Source organism: Rhinoderma darwinii, assembly GCF_050947455.1.
Source record: "Rhinoderma darwinii isolate aRhiDar2 chromosome 1 unlocalized genomic scaffold, aRhiDar2.hap1 SUPER_1_unloc_26, whole genome shotgun sequence".
Lineage (NCBI taxonomy): Eukaryota > Metazoa > Chordata > Amphibia > Anura > Rhinodermatidae > Rhinoderma > Rhinoderma darwinii.
In genome coordinates, this window is record NW_027461663.1 from 84,277 (window position 1) to 107,903 (window position 23,627).

The 23,627-nt window shown below is 41.5% G+C and overlaps 1 protein-coding gene across 2 annotated transcripts in view; it reads left to right on the forward strand.

The window, feature by feature from the left end:
• Window positions 1-23,627, forward strand: part of LOC142671132 (phosphatidylinositol 4-phosphate 5-kinase type-1 gamma-like) — an 84,331-nt gene that overhangs the window by 53,487 nt on the left and 7,217 nt on the right. The window lies entirely within an intron of this gene.

The following is a 23,627-nucleotide window of genomic DNA, read 5'->3' on the forward strand; positions in this document are numbered from 1 at the left end:
GTTTTTATTTTTGTTTCATTAAAAGCAACGCGTTTCGAGGTATCACAGATCCCTTTCTTAAGCTAAAGAGACCGCAATATGACCACGCATCTTTGTGGTGACTCGCTGGCGCCCAAAAGTCAGTGGAGTCCTAGCCTTACACAGAGGGGTCTTTCATTACTGGGTATTTTCTGATATCCAGTATATCTTAAGTGCCAGAATTTTGATGGTGTTAGATCTTGGATAGAGAGAGAGTTGCGCCTTTATATTGTAGTGTATGCGAGGTGTGCGACATTTTTAGACGTTTGACATTCGAACATTACATCCATACATGCTCAATGAATATCTCATTAAAATATAATGGGCTAAATCTAGAACAAGTCTCCCCTTTGCTAATAGAACAGCCCCCATTTTGACCGTTTTGTGTATTTTGGAACATTGTTGTGAAAAGTCTCATCTATTCAGCCACAAGAGCATTTGTATTGTGATGCGGCCTGGCTCATAGTCAGGGTTTTGTCATTTATCTCATAGGTGTTTGATGGATTGAGGTCAGGACTGTGCACACTTTATCCTATTATATGCTTTGTATCATTAGATTAACACAACATACCTCCACTTTGAAAGTGCAAAATACGTTTTGCTGTGACACAAGCAATAATTTGGCAGCTCACGATTTATATTCATGCCGCGTGATTCTATGTCATTGTATTCTACAAATGTCGCTCTAGATTGTCCGAGATAAAGTACAACCTTCTCTGCATAGCCCCACAATCCATGCAGATAGTTCTGTACACTAGTACAACGACCGCTCCACTGTCTACTCTCTCTCCTCTCTAGTTATCATGTGGCAGGAAAGATAGCCATACATTGGGCTGCAGCCATAAACAGGGAACCAACTTAAAGAGGCTCTGTCACCACATTATAAGTGCACTATCTCCTACATAAGGAGATCGGCGCTATAATGTAGGTGACAGTAATGCTTATTATTTAGAAAAACTATCTATTTGAAACCACTTTATCAGCGATTTTGGTTTATGCTAATGAGTTTCTTAATGCCCAAGTGAGCGTGTTTTATTTTAGACCAAGTGGGCGTTGTACAGAGGAGTGTATGACGCTGGCCAATCAGTAATCTCGTTTTGAAATGACAGGTTACATCGTAATCTCGCGAGATTACGCTTGCCTTGCTGGAATCTCACAGAAAAGATTCAGAAGTGTCAGGATTCTGAATAAACATCACGTCCAGGCTGGTAGTGATGTATATTTATTGTCAGGACACTGCAGTAATGTTTGTGTATGTGGCTTCACATAGCGATATAACTATATCGCTAGTGCAGTGTAAATGAATGGAGAGAAGTGTATGACGCTGATTGGTCAGCGTCATACACTCCTCTGTACAACGCCCACTTGGTCTAACGTAAAAACTCGCCCACTTGGGCATTAAGAAACATTAGAATAAAGCTAAATATCGTTCATAAAGTGGTTTAAAATAGTTCGTTTTTCTAAATAAAAAGCACTGCTGTCACCTACATTATAGCGCCAATCTCCTTATATAGGAGATAGGCCACTTATAATGTGGTGACAGAGCCTCTTTAAGGTGCACCACGTACCTTAGAGGATTCTGTTAGTGGGGCTATTTGACTCCACAGCCGATAAATAATAGATAAATGAAATCTGCTTAAGGCTAAGCACACAGGTGGGGCTATTAGGCTATATATATATATTAAAGAAACAATATAGATAATTAATGCATACTGCCTGTATAAAATACCCATTAATATGATCGTGTGAATACAACTGACGTTTCAGCCCTACTCCATGGGGCCTTTCTCAAGCAATACAGCTCAGTGAACAGTGCACATATCCATGATTTCTCAAAGTACATAATAAAACAATTTGAATACAAAACTGTATAATTCATCAATTCAGGTACATAGTACAAAAGTGAAAAAAATCTTCAGTGTAATGAACAAGATATGATGATCATATTTCGTCAAATATTAAGGCGTTTAGCCTATACAGTATATAAAACCTCAAAGGGTGTTAAGTGCCAATACATAAAGTGCATGTGTACAAAATTGAAGATATTGAAAACTTTTAATCAATAGAATTAGGCTCACCATCTGGCGGATCCCCTCACTTCCTCCATGCTGTTCTAATCTCTCAGCATCTTCCGAGAGCAAGTGCGCATGCGTTAACCCTATCGTCTCGCGCATGACCGTTCCTACCATTTCTTGCAAAACAGTCGTGAGACGCACTGACTAGTGGAGTTCATCATACGCATGCCCAATTGCAATAGCATCAGTCTTGCTATGCCAGCTCTGCTAAGGAATTAACCCTGTGAGTCTCACTTTCGTGGAACGGAGTTTAGATACGTTTTTTGAAGGGTTTTTAATCCGCCCTCAGAGTTTATTATGGTCCAAAGAAAGGTGATTGTCCTCGCAACGGGGACGCTTCAACCTGAACAGGGAACGACCTGATGCCCGATCCGTATAACAGACCGTATACAAGTCGCCCCAAATCTGGACCATTGCGATCTCTAGTAAGGGAGATTGAAGCCGTTAACTGCAGCATACAGCATACTCCATTCTTGTGTTCACTTAGGGCTTTCCTTAAGTAATTTAGATTTTATTACACTTCAAAGGCAGACATTAAATATTATAAATAAATGTGGAATCAGTCAATATACACTACCGTTCAAAAGTTTAGGGTCACTTAGAAATGTCCTTATTTTTTAAAGAAAAGCACAGTTTTTTTTTTTCAATGAAGATAACATTAAATTAATCAGAAATACACTCTATACATTGTTGATGTGCTAAATGACTATTCTAGCTGCAAACGTCTGGTTTTTAATGCAATATTTACATAGGTGTATAGAGGCCCATTTCCAGCAACCATCACTCCAGTGTTCTAATGGTACATTGTGTTTGCTAACTGTGTTAGAAGGCTAATGGATGATTAGAAAACACTTGAAAACCCTTGTGCGATTATGTTAGCACCGCTGTAAACAGTTTTGCTGTTTAGAGGAGCTATAAAACTGACCTTCCTTGAGCTAGTTGAGAATCTGGAGCATTACATTTGTGGGTTCGATTAAACTCTCAAAATGGCTAGAAAAAGAGCTTTCATGTGAAACTCGACAGTCTATTCTTGTTCTTAGAAATGAAGGCTATTCCATGCGAGAAATTGCCAAGAAACGGAAGATTTCCTACAACGGTGTGTACTACTCCCTTCAGAAAACAGCACAAACAGGCTCTAACCAGAGTGGAAAGAGAAGTGGGAGGCCCCGCTGCACAACTGAGCAACAAGACCAGTACATTAGAGTCTAGTTTGAGAAATAGACGCCTCACAGGTCCTCAACTGGCAGCTTCATTAACTCCTTCCCGACCGCCCACTGTCTTTTGACGTCAGGCGTTGCAGGTGCTTAGTCTACAGGGACGTCTTTTGGCGTCGCTGTAGATCAGGCTGGTGAGCGCTCGTGTGAGCGCTCATCCTCTAAGCAGGAGCTGTAACTTGCAGCTCCTGATCTTCGAGCAGCCTCCTGAACACAGCTGGGGTCGGCAAACATTCGTACCCCAGCTGTTTAACCCTTTGATTACCGCGGTCTGTGACCGCGGCATGATCAAAGGGAATTCCCCTCTTTGATCACATCACCGGAACGCTGGTGATGCGATCAAACACCGGGGAATCCCTCTGCAGTCAGCCCTGGGGACCTGCAAAGGACCCCAGGGCTGTCTGTTCCGTGTGCCTGCTGTTCGGGCACACTATGTGCTGCCCGATCAGCAGCCTGTGTCATAGTGACTAACTGTAATGTATTAGCATATAGGAGTATGCTAATACATTACAAGTAAAAAAAAAAAAAGTTACAAATAAAGTTATCCCTTGATGGGATTAAAAAAAAAAAAGTAACGAAACAAATAAATAAAAAAAAGTCCCAAAAGTCTTTATTTTGCATAAAATACATTTTATTGCCCCTACACTAAATAAAAACAAAAAACCTACACATATTGGGTATCTACACGACCGTAATAACCTGAAGAATTAATCTAATGGGTTATTTAGCGTGAACCGTGAACGGGATAAAAAATAAACAAAAAAAACTATTCAGAGAATCGCTTTTTCCTATATTCACGGCGTAAAAAAAATAATTTTACCCCCAAACTGTGGGAAGAAAAAAAAAATATGATTTCTCTCGCATAAAACAAGGCCTCATACAGCCACGTCAATGAAAAATTAAAAAGTTATGGCTGCTGAAGCGCAGAGAGGCAAAACCAGAAAAATTGCGCTGGTCATTAAGGTCTTTTCAGGCCTGGTCATTAAGGGGTTAAATACTACCCACAAAACGCCAGTGTCAACGTCTACAGTGAAGAGGCGACTCCGGGATGCTGGCCTTCAGGGCAGATTGTCAAAGAAAAAGCCATATCTGAGACTGGCTAATAAAAGGAAAAGATTAATATGGGCAAAAGCACACAGACATTGGACAGAGGAAGATTGGAAAAAAGTGTTATGGACAGGCGAATCGAAGTTTGAGGTGTTTGGATCACACCGAAGAACCTTTGTGAGACGCAGAACAACTGAAAAGATGCTGGAAGAGTGCCTGACGCCATCGGTCAAGCATGGTGGAGGTAATGTGATGGTCTGGGGTTGCTTTGGTGCTGGTAAAGTGGGAGATTTGTACAAGGTAAAAGGGATTTTGAATAAGGAAGGATATCACTCCATTTTGCAACGCCATGCCATACCCTGTGGACAGCGCTTGATTGGAGCCAATTTCATCCTACAACAGGACAATGACCCAAAGCACACCTCCAAATTATGCAAGAACTATTTAGGGAAGAAGCAGGCAGCTGGTATTCTATCTGTAATGGAGTGGCCAGCGCAGTCACCAGATCTCAACCCCATAGAGCTGTTGTGGGAGCAGCTTGACCGTATGGTACGCAAGAAGTGCCCATCAAGCCAATCCAACTTGTGGGAGGGCCTTCTGGAAGCATGGGGTGAAATTTCTCCCGATTACCTCCGCAAATTAACAGCTAGAATGCCAAAGGTCTGCAATGCTGTAATTGCTGCAAATGGAGCATTCTTTGACAAAAGCAAAGTTTGAGGCTGGGTTCACACGACCACTTTAACGTCCGTAATCGACGGACGTATTTCGGACCAAACTCGGTGCAGGGAGCCGGGCTCCTAGCATCATAGTTATGTACGATGCTAGGAGTCCCTGCCTCTCTGCAGGACAACTGTCCCGTACTGTAATCATGTTTTCAGTACGGGACAGTAGTTCCACGGAGAGGCAGGGACTCCTAGCATCGTACATAACTATGATGCTAGGAGTCCAGCTCCCTGCACTGAGGTCGGTCCGGGACTTCCGCCCGAAATACGTCCGTCGATTACGGACGTTAAAGTGGTCATGTGAACCCAGCCTGAAGGAGAAAATTATTATTTGAAATAAAAAATCATTATTTCTAACCTTGTCAATGTCTTGACTAGATTTTCTAGTCATTTTGCAACTCATTTGATAAATATAAGTGTGAGTTTTCATGGAAAACACAAAATTGTCTGGGTGACCCCAAACTTTTGAACGGTAGTGTACGTAATTTTTTGCAACATATGCGTGGTAACTGCATGAGGGGATCCGTACTGGGTGAGTCTTCCTAACTTATCTGTAATCGACAGAAAAAAGGAAATCTAGTTAGTCAAACAGTATGTGCATCTTGTCTAATCAATTTCCCTCTAATGTAGAAAAAAAGACAAGGCAGAGGGCAAGTTGTCTCCTACCCAATACCACTCAATTTAAAGTCAACATTTAATCCGTATGGGCACAATGTGTGCAATCTGTAGATCCACTCCAATTCTCGTTTTTAAAGCAAAGAAACTATCGCCTCCTCGTCTTGGAATATGGTCTGTGATTCTAAAGCGTAAATCCATTTCTTTATGGTTTGCTTACGCAAAATGCTTTGACACTGGTAGGTCCAGTCTTTTTTATTGCAAATTGTGAACCTGTGGTTATTTATATGTTTTTTACAGTCCAGTGTGGCCTCCCCTTTGTAAAGAAGATTACAAGGGCATTGTAACCTGTTAATGACCCATTCCGACGTGCAAGTCAGATACTGTTTAATTCTGAATTATTTTCCAGTTATGGGGTGAATGAAAGTCTCCCCCCTTAGTCATATATCTACAATTTACACAATTAAGACACGGGAAGCATCCCAGCTTTTGCTTCCCGAGGAATGTGTTACCTTCTTATTAGAGCCCATATCCGCTTTCACTAATTTCTTTTCGATTTTTAGAGCGTTTACATGACATTAGTGGAGGTAATGCAAATTCCAGGACATGTCTCAGATTGCTATTAAGTATCTACCCAGTGTTTACGAATGATTGTTGCTACATCGTTACTGGTTTCATTGTACGTAGATACATATGGTATTCTCTTACTGATGTTCTTTTTAATGTCGGTGGTTGTCTGTATAGACATTTGTGGGGATAAGAGCCCCTCTCTGTTGGACTTAGATACTCTATCCCTATGATATTAAATAAATTTCTTTGGATAAACCCGGGAGATAAATTTTTTCACCCATTTCGTCCAACCTCTTCTTGGTTATCTCCTCTGAATCTACTATGCGTCTCACCCTCGGTAGTTGACTATATGGGAGCGACCTTACAAGGCTACTCTGATTGCAACTGTCAAATCTCAAGAGATTATTCCTGTCCGTAATTTTTCTATAAATCCTGATCATTTAAATTCTGATTTAATTACTGTAGTATCTAAGAATTGTATCTATTGTACATGATTGCACCAGTGTAAACTGTATGTCTACATTAATATTGACAAATTTGTGGAACAATTCCAGTTCCTCCACTGTACCCAGCCAAATGAAAAAAATATTGTCTATGTATCTCCACCACCTCAGGACGTGCCTGAAGTGGTGGGTTACATAGACTCCCTCTCCAATGCCGCCATAAAGGTATTGCAGTCCCTCCTGAGTTGTATATAAAATAGATCCTGAAATAATTGTATCTCAGAACCACATCCAATAATGAGAGTAAGAACTCTATACATGCAGGTATATATTCACCATTTGCCAGAGCCCTATAGATCGAAGAGATATCTCTACTGTGGTCAATCGACTTGTATAGGCTCACCACATCGAATGAGCAAAGTAGGGCCATAGTAGGGATTTGGATAGCTTTGATCTTCAGCAGAAAATCCGAGGTATCTCGAATGTAGGAAGGCACTTCAATTGCGTACTTGCGCAATACCTTCTCTAAAAAGATAGAAATTTTTCCAAAGATAGACCCAATGCTGGACACTATGGGTCTTCCAGGAGGTTTGACAAGGCACTTATGTATCTTTGGGAGTATGTATAAAATTGGTCTAACTGGATGCTGTACAGATAGGAAGTTTTTCAAATTATCAATTATAATGAACTTAGACAGGTCTATGGCATATTGACAACTGATCCTATCTTGTAACTGTCGCATAATCTCCTCAATATAATCTTTAGTATCCATCACCACCAATGCTCCCCCCTTGTCTGCTTGTTTAATTGTGATCCTAGTATTTCCTTTGAGTTCTATAAGTGCCTCCATCTCTCCTTTAGTCATATTGGGATGTTTTCAATTTCAGAGTTTTTGATCTTTCTTTCAGACTTTCAATGTCTAGTTTGACAGCCGTAATGAAAGTTTCAATTGCTGACACATTGCAAAATCGCTTTTGAAAGGTCATATCAAAATCACAATTTCAATTTTCCCGATCTGTTATTTTTGGGAGCATATTCCTGCTCCGCAAACCAGGTTTTCAATTTAATTGTACGATAAAATCGAGGCAAATCAAATTCTAGATCAAACCAATCCGTTTTAGATGTTGGACAGAATGATAAACCCTTGTTAAGTACAGTATATTGCGCTTTTGTTAGTATAACAGAAGAGATATTTACCACTAATGTTTCGGTTTATTGTCCATCTTGCGGAGGGAAGGTGTCCGAGTCATCACTGGCTTGGGCAACCTGGGTTGTCTGATATTTACGTTGTCTGAAGTGTCTTCTGCCCCCACGTTGGGTTCTCCGTTGGTGGTACGCGGAAGTACTTGGTCCAGAGCCTGATCTAAAAAATCCTGCACCCTATTCTCCACAGTAAAGTTGACACTTTGTAGCCCCTCGTTTCTCATACGCCTATTTGGTGGACGATCCTTTCCAACATAGCGACGATCATTTTTCTGTTCAATTTGCCAATTCTATAGATTTTCATTCGTGTAGTTGTCTAAGTCTCTCTGCCACTTCTGTCGTTTTGTCTCTTCCAATCCAGTTTATGCAAATAACTATTTAATTTAGCCATCTACTCCTCAAATTCTTGCGTAGATAGTGATGTTTTCAATGTGGTTTCGATATTACGCACCTTTTCTCCAGTGCAGTGTAAATCTTTTTGTAGATATTCGATCTTTAACAATATGTCCAATGCATATTTATTGGAAATTTGGGTATACCGAGTGAAAAAATCATTGTGTAAAAAAAGGATTTGGTCTCTCCTGAGACCTCCTTCTTTTCATGTTCCAATTTCTTTAATTTTAGGGTATAGATAAGAAAGTAACATCTCCCACTGTGCCCTGGAGTATCCTCTCCACATCTGCCTGGGTGTATGAGAAGACATCGGGTTGATCGATTCCTTGGTGATGATCCTTATTAGTAGACCTATTGTAAATGTGCAGAGCTTTATAGGTCAACAATATCAAAAATAGCAGCACCGTTTGAGAAGGCGTTTAGCCTATACTGTATATAAAACCTCAAAGGGTGTTGTTAAGTGCCAATACATAAAGTGCAGGTGTACAAAATTGAAGATATTTAAAACTTTTAATCAATATATAATTCTAATGATTAAAAGTTTTCAATATCTTCAATTTTGTACACATGCACTTAACAACACCCTTTGAGGTTTTATATACTGTATAGGCTAATATTTGACGAAATGTGATCATCATATCTTGTTCATTACACTGAAGATTTGTTCACTTTTGTACTATGTACCTGAATTGATGAAATTATACAGTTTTTGTATTCAAACTGTTTTATTATGTACTTTGAGAAATCATGGATATGTGCACTGTTCACTGAGCTGTATTGCTTGAGAAAGGCCCCATGGAGTAGGGCTGAAACGTAGTGGTGCTTAAAGTCAGACTATTTTTCACTAAACTTGGAGTGCTGCCTTGTATTTTGGTTTTTGCTGGGTACTTTGGGACATTGGTCGTATGTCCGGATGAGGACTTTGCACCATGTACAACTCAAACGGTGGTGCTTCTTTTTTATTTTTTATATATATATATCGATCTCCGCACCACTTGAGGTATGTGTGTGTACATATATATGTGTAATAAAAAAGAAAACGTGTGTGTGTGTGTGTGTGTGTGTGTGTATATGTATTGCCATTTATTCCAGTTTTATATATTTTAACCACATGACACCTCCATTAACTTTGACCGTTCATTGAAAAATAAAGTAATATTTTGTCTTTTTAAAATTGTATTACCATTTCATTTTTAGATTTGTGAAAAATAAATAAATAATTATGACAAAAACCAGAGAACTTTTAATGTGCATCAGAACCCCCCCCCCCCCTCCCTAAACTCCAATACTTGTCTGAAGCCAAGCCACCTTTTTCTGCAATTACAGATGCTTGGGGTATGTGTCTTAGTTTAGCACATCTAGACACTGAGATTTTTACCCATTCTACCAAGCAAAACTGCTCCAACTCCAAGTGAGATGAGTTGTGCTGGTATCCAGCTTCTTAAAGTCATGCCACGTATTGTCGATTTGGATCGAGGCCTGAACTTTGACTAGGCCATTCCAAGATATTTAAGTTTCCCCTTAAACTCCTCCAGTGTAGCCTTAGCAGTATATTTAGTGTCATTGTCCTGCTGAAAGGTGAACCTCCATCCCAGTCTCAAGTCTCCCCAGACACATGGGAGACATTTGTCTGCCACCTGCTGTTTGGCCAACTCCAAACTGTGTTTTCTTATGTGTTTCTTTAACCCGTTAGTGACCGGCCCATAGTCTTTTTACGTCGGTCACTAACGGGCCTTATTCCGATGCCATAGACTTTTTACGTCGCGGCATCGGAATAAGTAAACAGAGCAGGGAGCTGTCAAATCTCCCTGCTCTCAGCTGCCAGATCGATCTCACCCGTTTAACCGCATCTGAGTGGTTTTGGAGAGAGGGAGGGAGCTCCCTCTCATCCCACCGACACCCGGCGATACGATCGCCGAGTGTCAGTGTCTCCGATGGCAGCCGAGGGCCTGATAAAGGCCCCTAGGTCTGCCTGGAGCGAATGCCTGCTAGATCATGCCTCTGGCATGACCTAGCAGATGCCTGTCCGTTTTAAACGGACAGGCATAATACACTGCAATACAGAAGTATTGCAGTGTATTATAATAGCGATCGCATATTAAAGTCCCCTAGTGGGACTAGTAAAAAAAAAGTTTAATAAAGTTAATTAAAAAAAAATGTGAAAAAAAATTAAAAACCCACGTTTTCCCCTTACAAACTGCTTTAGTATTAAAAAAACAAAATAAAGTAAAAAAATTACACATATTTGGTATCGCCGCGTCCGTAACGACCCCGACTATAAAGCTATTACATTACTTAACCCGCACGGTGAACGCCATAAAAAATTTAATAAAAAAAGATGGAAAAATTGCTGTTTTCTGAGTCCTGACTTTAAAAAAATGTGATTAAAAAATGATCAAAAAGTCGTATCTACTCAAAAATGGTACCAATAAAAACTACAAGTCGTCCCGCAAAAAAAAGCCCTCCTACAACCACATCGGCGAAAAAATAAAAACGTTACGGCTCCTCAAATATGGAGACGCAAGAACAAATAATTTTGAAAAAAAAGCGTTTTTACTGTGTAAAAGTAGTAAAACATACAAAAACTATACAAATTTGGTATCGTTGTAATCGTAACAACCCGCTGAATAAAGTTATTGTGTTATTTATAGCACACGGTAAACGGCGTAGATTTAGGACGCAAAAAAGGGTGCCGAAATTTCAGGTTTTTTTCTATTTCCCCCCCCCCAAAAATGTAATAAAAGTTAATCAATAAATAATATGTACCTCAAAATGGTGCTAGTAAAAAAAAAAACTTGTCCCGCAAAAAACAAGACCTTCTACAGCTGTGTCGACGCAAAAATAAAAACGTTATAGCTCTTGGAATGAGACGATGGAAAAACTTAAAAAAATAGCTTGGTCATTAATGTCTAAAATAGGCTGGTCATTAAGGGGTTAAGCAATGGCTTTTTTTTTCCATTTATAAAGCCCCACTCTGTGGAGGGTACAGCCTGTTCTGGTCCTATGGACAGATTCTTTAATCTCTGCTGTGGATCTTTAGAGCTCCTTCAGTGTTCTCATTGCTGTCTTTTGTTGAATTTCTGATTTAATGCCCTTTATGCCCGGTCTGAGCTTTGGTGGACGTCCTTTTCTTGTCAGGTTTGTAGTTGTGCCATATTCTTTCCATTTTTGTAATAATTAATTTTAATGGTGCTTGGAGGGATCTTCAAAGTTTTGAATATTTGTTTTTAGAACCCAAACCAGATTTATTTTTCTCCACATCTTTGCCTCTGACCTGTTTAGAGATCTTCTTGGTCTTCATATTGCTTACTTACTGGTGTTACAGACTCGGGGAAGACCTTTCAGAACAGGTGTCTTCTACTGACATGTGACAGATCATATGACACGTTGCAGACAGGGGACCTTATTTACATTAATTATGTGACTTGTGAAGTTAATTGGTTTAACCAGGCTTTATTTATGGGTTTTTATAGCAAAGGCAGCTAATACATATGCACTTACAACTTTTCAGATTATTATTATTATTATTATTATTATTATTATTATATTTTTTTTACTTTTCAGTTTCTAACAATTTGAGCTATTTTATCCGGTCCAGTATACACAATCAAATTTTAAAATCCATTTTAATTTTTGGTTCTAATGCAAGAAAACAAGGAAAACGTGTGTGTGGGGGGGGGGGGGGACACACCATCCCAACCATGAAGCAGGGGGTGCTGCCATTGTACTGTGGGGGTGTTTTGCTACAGGAGGGACTGGTGCACTACACAAAATAGATGGCATTATGGGGAAGGAAATTAATGTTGAGAATTTGAAGCAATATATCAAGCCAGCAGTCTGGAAGTTAAAGCTTGGGCTGGGCACAAATGCGTCTTCCAAATGGACAATAACACCAAGCATACAGTTAGGTCCAGAATTATTTGGACAGTGACACAATCTTCATGATTTGGGCTCTGCATGCCACCACATAGGATTTGAAATGAAACACATGAGGTGCAATTGAAGTTTAGACTTTCAGGTTTAATTCAAAGGGGTGAACAAAAATATCCTGTGAAACGTTTAGGAATTGCATCCATTTTTCTACACAGCCTCCTCATTTCAGGGGCTCAAAAGTAATTGGACAAATTAACATTACCATAAATAAAATGTTTTTCGGAGATAATCCTTTGCAGGCAACGACTTCCTGAAGTCTGGAACCCATGGACTTCGCCAAACGCTGGGTTTCCTCCAGATGCTTTGCCAGGCCATTACTGCAGCTGTCTTCAGTTGTTGCTTGTTTGTGGGTACTTCTGTCTTAAGTTTTGTCTTAACCCCTTCCCGTCGTAAACAACTTTCACATTTAAATTTTAGTTTTTTCCTCCCCACGTTCCAAAAGCCATTAATTTTTTTTATTTTTCCGTCTATATAGTCCTATGAGGGCTTGATTTTTCGTCTCGCCATTTATTGTGCAATATAATGTACTAGGAAACGGGAAAAACATTATTTGTGGTGTAGAAAATTAGAAATTCACTGTGCAATTAAAACATGTTCACTTTATTCTGCGGGTCAATACGATTACGGCAATCACAAATTGCAATCCCCGCTCCTGACTTTCAGCTGTTTTTTTAAGCAAACTCGCGTTTTTTTACGGCCGTTTTTGGAGCTGTTTTTCTATAGTCAATGAAAAACTGCTCCAAAAAGTCTCAAGAAGTGACATGCACTTCTTCTTTTTCGCGGGCTTTTTTTTACGCGCCCGTCTCAAAACGGGCGCGTAAAAAAAGGCCCAGTCGGAACAGCGCCGTTTTTCCCATTTGAAATCAACAGGCAGATGTTTGGAGACTATCTGCTTCTGAGTTTACGGCCCGAAAAATGGCCGAAAATAAGCTGTGTGATCATATACCCTAAGTGGTATGAGGGCTGATTTTTTTGCGGGATAAGCTGTAGTTTTTAATGATACCATTTTGGGTTACATGCAACGTTTTGATCACTTTCTATTCCATTTTTTTGTGGGAGGTGAGGTGACAAAAAAATAGCGATTCTGCTGTTTACAATCTTCTTTTTTTTTTTTTTTTTTTTACGGCGTACTCCGTGCGGGTAAAATAATGATATATTGTAATAGTACAGGCTTCTACGGATGCGGCGATACCAATTATGGTTTATTTAATTTTTTTTACTATGCTCTAATGGGAAAAGGGTTGTTTTTTGTTTTTTTGTTTTTTTTAACTTTTAATAATTTTATTTGTTTTTGACTTATTTTTACATTAAAAAAACAACTTTTATTTTTTACTAATTTGTACTTTTTTTTTTTTTTTTATTAGTCCCCCAAGGGAACTTCAACCACCGATCGTTGGATCACTTGCACTATATAATGCAATGCTAATGTATTTCAGTAGATCGTCTTTCTGACAGGCTTCTATTAAGCTCTGCCAGAGGCAGGGCTTAGTAGGATCACAAAGATGGCGGACCTGGGGGCCTTCATTAGGCCCCCAGGCAGCCATAGCAACCATCGCCACCCTGCGATTGCATTGCAGGGGACACGATGAGCTGCTAGAGGGGGGTCGCCCTCTTTCTAACAATTTAAATACAGCGGTCGCTATTGACTGCAGCATTTAACGGGTTAAACGAGCGGGATCATGCTCGAGCGCGATCCCGCTCGTTACTGTGAAGAGTCGGCTGCAACATACAGCCGACACCCGTATTGTATGGAGCAGGTTCATTCCGTGAGCCTGTTCCATACTTCCCCCTACCCGGCTATGATGTAAGTCTAATACAAGTCTTCTGCAAATGACGGAAAGCAGTTAAGCAAGTGAAATGCATGCTCAATCGGGTTGAGATCTGGTGATTGACTTGGCCATTGCAGAATTTTCCACTTCTTTGCCTTAAAAAAAACTCCTGGGTTGCTTTCGCAGTATGTTTTGGGTCATTGTCCGTCTGTACTGTGAAGCGACGTCCAATCAACCTTGCTGCATTTGGTTGAATCTGAGCAGAAATTACATCCCTGATCACTTCAGAATTCATCCGGCTGCTTCTATCTTCAGTCACATCATCAATAAACACTAGTGACCCAGTGCCTTTTTTCAGCCATGCATGCCCATGCCATCACACTGCCTCCACCATGTATTACAGAGGATGTGGTGTGCTTTGGATCATGAGCCGTTCCAAGCATTCTCCATACATTCTTCCTCCCATCATTCTGGTACAGGTTGATCTTAGTTTCATCTGTCCAAAGAATGCTGTTCCAGAACTGAGCTGGCTTCTTTAGACGTTGTTTGGCATGTTGTTATCTGGCCTTTCTATTTTTGAGGCTGATTAATGATTTGCGCCTTGTGGTGAACGCTCTGTATTTGCTCTCATGAAGTCTTCTCTTTATTGTAGACTTAGACTTATATAAGGATACACTTACTTCCGGGAGAGTGTTCTTCACTTGGGTAGATGTTGTGAAGGGTTTTTTCTTCACCATGGAAAGGTTTCTGCGATCATCCACCACTGTTGTCTTCCGTGGACGTTCAGGCCTTTTGGAGTTCACGAGATCACCAGTGTGCTTTGTTTTGGTTTTTTTTCCCCCAAGAATGTACCAAACTGTTGATTTGGCCACTCCTAACATTTCTGTGATCTCTCTGATAGATTTCTTCATTTTTTTTCAGCCTAACGATGGTCTGTTTCATTTGCATTGAGAGCTCCTTTGACCGCATATTGTGGGTTCACCGCAACAGCTTCTAAATGCAAAGGCCACACCTGGAATCAATGCCAGACCTTTTACCTGCTTAATTGATGATGGATTCAGGAGGGAATAGCCTATTAGCTTTTGAGAGAATTGTCCAATTACCTTTTTGGTCCCTTCAAAAAGAGGCAGCTACATATGAACTGTAATTCCTAAACCCTTCCTCAAATTAGGATGTGAATACCCTCAAATTAAAGCTGGGAGTCTGCACTTTAAACTTTATATACAATATGTTTTGGTAAACCGCTAAAATGGCAAAACTTGTGTCACTGTCCAAATAATTCTGGACCTAACTGTACTTCTAAAGTTGTTGCAAAATGGATTAAGGACAAGAAAGTGAAGGTAATGGAGTGGCCATCACAAAGCCCTGACCTCAATCCCATAGAAAATATAAAGGCAAAACTGAAACCGCATGTGCGAGCAAGGAGTTCTACAAACCTTACTTACTCAAGTTCTGTCAGGAGGAATGGGCCAAAATTCCAGCAACTTATTATGAGAAGCTTGTGGAAGGCTACCTTACTTGTATGACCCAAGTTAGAGGCAATGCTACTAAAATACTAACCACATGTATGTAAACTTCTTAACCACTGGGGATGTGATGTAAGAAATAAAAGCTGAAATAAATCGTTCTCTAGTAGTATTCTGACATTTCACATTCTGGAAATTAGAATAGTGATCCTAACTGATGTAAGGGAGAATCTGTACTAGGATTAAACCACCGGAATTACGAAAAACTGAGTTTTAATGTGGTTAAGGTGAATTATGACTTACTGTGTATATTAATCTCTTGATATAGCTTTGTACTGAGGCATTGTCATGTTAGAAATGCAACTTTATATAGCGCCAACATATTCCGCAGCACTTTACAATTCAGATTAACGATTCCAACAAGAATGAAAAGACACAAAATGAAAAGTTCTTGTTCGGTACAATGGTCCCGAAGTTTCTTGTTTTTTTAGAAACCTAGGGTAGTACACACAAAGCTGCATGAGCCAGTCACCAGCCAGTATCTGTGTATACACAAATATTAAGTACATTAGCGTGCACGGAGTGCGGAGTGGAGACTGTAGAAATAAGGAATCTTGTTCTGATGTGGGGGTAAAGGAAAGGAGTCAGATCAGGGAATTTGATAGGCCTGCTGAAAAATGTGTTTTTAGGACACACTGAAAACTATGGACGTTGGGAATTAATTTGATTATCTGGGTCCCAACATGAGAAACGTCTTTGGTACAGGAGTGGGAGGTTCGGATTATGAAGCATGTTAGTCTTCGTTCATTTGGTGATATTCGACACCGGTAGGGTGGAAGCCAGAGATGAGGGAGGAAATGTAAGAAGGTCCAGCTTTGTGGGTGGGAGTAATGAGTATTGTATTCTAAAGTGATTTGGCAACCAGTGCAGTAAATGGCAGAGGGGAGGGGATGGTCAGAGATGCGACTAGCTGCTGCATTCAGGATACAATGCATTCGGAAAGTCTTCAGACCCTGTTAATTTTTTCACATTTTATGTTGAGGCCTTGTGCTAAAATATAAAAAAAAAATATCCAGTTTTTTTTTCTCCATCATTCGGCACTCCATACCCCATGATGACAAAGTGGAAACAGAATGTTAGTAATCTTTGCTAATTTATTGAAAAGGAAAAACTATAAAATATTGCATTGACATAAGTATTAAGACCCTTTACTCAGTACTTAGTTGAAGCACCTTTGGCAGTGATAACAGCCTCCAGTCTTCTTGGGTATGATGCCACAAGGTTTGCACACCTGGATTTGGGGATTTTCTGCCATTCTTCTCTGCAGATCCTCAAGCCCTGTCAGGTTGGATGGGGACAGTCAGTGGACAGCCATTTTTAGGTTTCTCCAGAGATGTTCGAGTCCATGTCAGAACTCTGGCTGAGCTACTCTGGGACGTTCACAGAGTTCTCCCTTAGCCACTCCTGTGTTGTCTTAGCTGTTTACTTAAGATCATTGTCTTGCTTTAACCCCTTAAGGACACGGCCAATTTTGGCCTTGAGGACAGAGCAATTTTTTTACATTTCCCCTCTTTGCATTCCGACGCTCATAACTTTTATTTTTTTTGTACGACATAGTTGTATGAGACTTTGTTTTTTGCGGGACGAGTTGTACTTTATGTAGGTACCATTTTTTGGTACAAATACATTATCGTTTAATTTCTATAAATTTTTATTTTGGCGAAAATGCAGAAAAAAAGCAGTTCTGCTGTAGTTTGAATTTTTTTTTTTTTTTTTTACACCATACACCGATCATCATAAATAATGTTATACATTTGTTGTACAGGTTGTTACGGTCGTGGCGATACCAAATATGTCTATATTATTTCATGTTTTGGGACTTATATTTTAAAAAGTTTATGTATTATAAAAAATGTGTGTTTCTGTGTATATTTTTTTTATTTATTTATCATAAAAAAATTTTTTACATTAATTTAACTTTTTTTTTTTTTTTTTAATCCCATAAAGGGATTTATCATTTTTATTTTGTAACTGTAATGTACTGGCATAGATCTATATGCCAGTACATTAGCCTGTTTACTGATTGTACACAGGCAGTTGTTAGGACACACCTCAGTATGCCCAAACAACAGGAAATCTGTTCAGACAGCCCTGGGGTCCTTCAATGGACCCCGGGCTGTCTGGCCATACGAGTTGTGGGCTTTGATCGCGTCACAGTTATTTTCTGTGATGCGATCAATGTGCAGTCCCCCATCTTTGAACGCCGCGATCAGCTGTCATCGCGGCGTTCAAAGGGTTAACGGCGGAGAGAAGATGTTTCTCTCCTCTCCGCTGTCAGAGCGGGGCCGTGGCTGTGTATTACAGCCGTTGCCCCGCTCTCGATCGCGCGCACAGACGGCTGTCACACAGGACGAGTGTGCTCGCCGCTCAGGACGAGCATACTCGTCCTGTGTCGGCAACCAGTTTAAGGTGAACCTTCTGGTCAGTCTGAGGTCTAGAGCACTCTGGATCAAGTTTTCATTGAGAATATCTCTGTACTTTGCTCCATTCATCTTTCCCTCAACCCTGACTAGTCTCCCTGTCCCAGCCGCTGAAAAACACCCTCACAGCATGATGCTGCCACCACCGTTCTTCACTGTAGGGATGGTCAGGGCAGGTGATGAGTAGGGCCTGGTTTCCTCCAGACATGGCACTTAGAATTGAGGCCAAAAAGTTTAAACTTGGTTTCATCAGACCATAGAATATCGTTTTTCAGTCAGAGTCCTCTGGGTGCTTTTTTGCAAACTCCAGTTGGACTTTCATGTGTCTTTTACTGAGGAGAGGCTGGGCCTGGGCAATTAATCTGGAAAAAAAAAAAGGAAATTCGGCGCAGATCACTGGTCATCTTGCGCATTTCGTTTTTTTGTCGGTGTCAACTGTATCTGCGGAATGTTCGTTTCCTACTATACTATTCACTGCATAACGCTGCCTGCTCACGGCTCAGCGCAGTCAGGCGCAATGACCTCACTTCCTCGCGCCTGTCTGTGTTGAGCCGTGAGCAGCTAAGCGTGCATGTATTCAGAGTCCGCTGCACTTCTGCTATATACCGGCCTTTCAGGCAGCTTGGTCCACGGAGTCCTCAATGCCCAGCCCGTTTATTTCTTGTTTTAGCCTTAATGCCCGCCCCAATGGTATTATGGGGTCCCTGTATAAAACCCCCATCATCCCTGTTTATGGGAGTTCTAAACAGGGATGTTAGAGGTAATATACAGGTATGATGGGATTATATGCTGGGAGCCCCATCATCCCTGTATATACCAGTCGCCGTGGCTTGTGGGCATTGAGACTATACAAGAAGTAAATAGGGTGGGCATTGAGGACACAATGGACCAATAGGATGCATGAAACGCCGGTATATGGCAGAAGCGCAGTGGAAATTGAAAATATGCACCAAGCCACACAGACCAGAGGAGCAGAGGGATCTCCTTTTGTCGTTGGAATGGGGTTAGGGGAGGATGTGTTTTATTATTTTTATTAGGCACTATTGGGGCTGTATGGGAGCCCTATACTGTGTGGGGGCAGCTATAGGGACATAATGTGTGGGGGCAGCTGTGGAGGCATTATACTGTCAAGGGGTATACTATATACAGTATTATACAGCAGGCTCAGGGGATCTATATTAGGGCCTGTTCACATAACTGTTCGCTTTCCGTTCCGGGGTTCCGTCAGAGGTTTCCGTTGGGTAAACCCCGCAACGTAAAGTGAAACTGAAACCACAGCTTCCGTTTCAGTCACCATTGATAGCAATGGTGACGGAAACATCGCCAATGGTTTCCGTTCGTCACCATTCCGGCAGGTTTCCGGTTTTCCCACGGAATCAATAGCAGACTCAACTACTATTAGATCAATGGTGACTGAAACGGAAGCTGTGCTTTCACTTTCCGTTGCGGGGTTCACCCGACAGAAACCTCAGACGGAACCCCTGAACGGTGATGTGAACAGGCCCTAAATTAAATGGCGTGGCATGCTGTAAAACCTTATATAGACAGGGGTGTGGCTTTCCAAGTCCTGTCCAATCCGATGAATTTACCACCAGTGGACTCCAAGGTGTAGAAGCATTCCAAAGATGATCTAGAAAATGGGAGGCCCCCAGAGCTAAATTTGAAGTGTCATAACAATGGGTCTGAATACTTATGTCTGTGTGAAATGTGAGTTTTACACTTTTTTTTGTAGCCTTAGTGCACCTAAACTATTAAGTGTGGATTTTACCTGCGGAATTACCTGTACCAAATCACGCAACATGTGCACGTAGCCTAAGGGCTTGTCCACACGTAACAGAATTGCTGCAGAAAATTTCGACAGCAATTCCGTTAAAACTAGCAGACATTCTGCTGCGGAAAAACCGCACTATATGTTTTTGACTTCAGAAAACGGTGCGGATTTCACAATGCTAGAAGATAGTGATATCTCCTCTGAAAAACGCAGCAATTCAGTCCACTTACTGCAGCAGGAATTGACATGATAATGTCTGTTCCGAATATTAACGCAGCATGTGGATAAGATTTGTTAAATCTCACCCACTATGCTGCTACTGTATTCTATGCGTATTTTCCGTCCTGCTTAGTACTATAGTTATTCCGGACAGAAAATACGCCACAATTCCGCTGCGTGTGGACAAGTCCTAAGGCTTAGTTCATACGTCGCAGATTTGATGTGGATTTTCAATGCAGATTTTACTCTTTGGAATGGAAAGAGATGCAATGGAAAGAGATCTGTGGCAAATCCAGTACACGTGAAATCTGCCTAAAAAGTGTGCCCAGACTATTAATCTTTCACAAACCTGACAAGACCGCAAAGAACTATTTAATTTGCCTTAACGGGGTAAAAAATTCTACCTAACCCTAACTAATATATTATGCTCTGCTCAATAATGGCTTAATGTGCAATCTTTTCTTCAGTTACCACTTTAAGGGTACGAACACACACACACACTGCGGATTTTCCGCAACGGATTAATTGCGGAAAAATCTGCAGCATTTTACAGTAGCAGCAGTATGGGTGAGATTTCAAGAAATCTCGTCCCCACACTGCGGAAAAATGTAGCTGAAAAAACGCACATATTGACCTGCGGTGCGGTTTCTTCAACCCCAGCCTATCAATTAATGCGACGGAAACGCAGTTTTTCCATTGAATTCAATTGGGGGCTTAAACCTGCAGCAAAGTGGGGTGTGTTGCGATGTTTGCGGCGGAATCACAGCGATTCTCCCGCTAAATCGCAAGTAAGAAAATAAATAATAGTTATACTTTCCTAGAGTTCCCTGCTTCTTCTCCAGTCCGGCCTCTCTGGATGATGTAGCAGGGGCCTAGCTAAAGGCTCATGGGCCCTGGTGCAAGAATTGGGCCCCCCTACCCCACCCAATCCCACCAGACCCATGTGCGCGCCTATGCCCAGCCGCCTTTCCCAACAGCCCCCATAGCTGCCTCCGTAGTATAATGCCCCCACACAGTGTAATGCTCCCCATAGCTGCCACCACACAGTGTAATGCTCCCCATAGCTGCCACCACACAGTGTAATGCTCCCCATAGCTGCCACCACACAGTATAATGCTCCCCATAGCTGCCCTCACAGAGTATAATGCTCCCATTGATGCCCTAACACATTATAATGCCCTCATATGTGCATAATAGAAAAATAATAAAATAACTTTCCTATCCCCATTCCCACGCCAGGTGGAGGAGATCCTGCTCCTCCTTTGGTCTGTGCTATGAGTGATTCAGCTCAGACTAGCGTGATGACGTCACTACATCGCGCCTGTCTGCCATCGAGCCACTCATGGCTCAGGGCACAGTGAACGCTGGAGCAGGGAGCTGTCCGCTTCTTGCTCCAGCATTGAATGAAATCGGGACCTCGGTGAGTGACTTGCGACTTCCCCAGAGGTCATCACACGCCCGCCCCAGGGGGTCGCAACCCACAGTTTGTAATGTATTGTGCAGTTTGCGGTGGAGAGAGGAGGAGGGGGGGCTATAATTTAATGGTCCCCCTTCTCCTTTCTCCACTGCAAACACAGACCGCACAATACATTACAGGCCCCCTCTGCAGCTCACCTGGAGTCTTCCAGGATCCTCCCCACCGGCTCTTCTACGCTGGCTGGAACACCCCTCGTGTGATGTCACAAGGTGCACTGAGTGTACCATATGTCCATGTATCCTCCCTGAATACGCAGTGTGTGTTCCTACCCTAAGGCGAGGAATACACACGCAGTCTTTGGCTCAGCGAAGCGGATCTAAAAGGCGGGAATGGTCTAAAGAAAATACTGATGCATCTTCTTTCTATTGTGTCCCAAAAACTGCGTGTGTGCTTCTGTCCTGAGGGATCTTCTAAACTTGGCATTGTGGATCACCTCCTTCTCTAACTGAAGTGTGGCACTTTACTTATCCTTGACAACTTAATATATGCCATAAATTGGCATCAGCTGAGGGGGATGAAGAAGCAGAAAGCTGGTTGTACTTGTGTGTTCGGACTATGGGAATTACGGAAACAGTTGTTCTCAGAAAAGTAGGGGTTCCAGAGGTATGACCCCCTAACTATGAGAAATGTATGCGATATCCTATGAATACTTAAAAAGAACCTTTCACCTGCCCAAACTTGTGCAGCATGTAATAGGCAGGGCTGTACAAACCTTTCCGTTATTTAGATATCGGTGCAGTTATAGTTGGTGCACGATATTTAAATAACCCCCTGAACTGTCAATGTGGAGTATAATGGCCAAGGGGCGTGTAACATTGCTATGAAACTGTCCAATCCGCTACAGACCGTATCACTGCAAGAGCTGGAGACAGAGTGTGTGCGCGCAGCTCCGCCGCCGCCACCACAGAACAGAAGAGGAAAAGAAGAATGTGAATTCTTCTTCTGTTCCGTGGCGGCGGGAGTATCTTCGTCATACGCGCGCTCTCACTCACTCCTTCAGCTCTGCAGACAAGGACAAGCCTGTGTGATCTCTCACAGCTCCGAGCTGCACGCGCACACGCTCTCCTCTCTCCAGCTCTTGCTGTGACCCTGTCCGTAGCTGATTGGACAATGTCGCAGCGATGTTACACTCCCCCTTGCCCATTACACGCCCCATTGACCGTTCAGGTGGTTTTTTAAATATCGCGCGCCAGATATAACTGCACCGATATCTAAATAACGGAAAAAGATAAACATTTTTTTTTTATAGTGAGACTAGGTATGTACAGCCCTACCCATTACATGCTTCACTCAGCTGCACATGTATGGGCAGGTGAAAGGTTCTCTTTAAAGGGATTTTCCAGGATTCCAAAAACATGGCTGCTTTCTTCCAGGAACAGTGCCACACCTGTCCATGAATTGTCTGGTATTGCACCTCCGCTCTAATAAAGTGAATGGGGCTCAGCTGCAATACCACATACAACCCGTGGACAGGTGTGGTGCTATTTTTGGAAGAAAACAACCATGTTTTTCTAATCCTGTATAACCCCCTTTTAAGTTTCTATTAACTATCACGCAATGTACATAAAATGCAGAATAACTGAAGTGTTATCTCAATCTTTCATCTTACCGTCTTACAGACATTGACACTAACGCAGCTACCTGTGATGGGTAATTCTGGCACCAGTAAGTGCTACATGTCATGCGTGTGCAGTGTGACTGGCCGTTCTGTTAACCTTCCGATTTAATATTTTACTATACAAGAATACTGCAGTAAATCTGCTTCAACAGTATTTTGGCTTTTCTTGCTCATGAATGCTTAATCTTCCCGGTCTTGAAAAATGGTGCTATTTGCAGCGCAAAAAAAATTATGAAATCCAACCTTTTTCTAATCTGTTTTTAATAATTCCAAACCTCTAAATATGACAAATTGCTGTAACTACTCTCCTCTGCAAGCATTTAATTTATTTTCCACTGGAAAACTTGACTCTGTATGTCCTCATTGCACTAAGTAATACTTAACTGTCATCCTGCATTGCATGGACCTGACCCTGCCCTACTTCTCTCTTTATACATAGAATTTCCCTTGTAATTTTTCTCACTGTACAGAGAAGTTTGTCCTCCTCTCAATCTCTCCAAACCTTTTATGGTCTGTTTGTCTGTGTATCACTGTGTGTGGCAAACTCATCCCATTCTCTCAATTGCTTCATTCATCTATCTCACATCTGTGTTG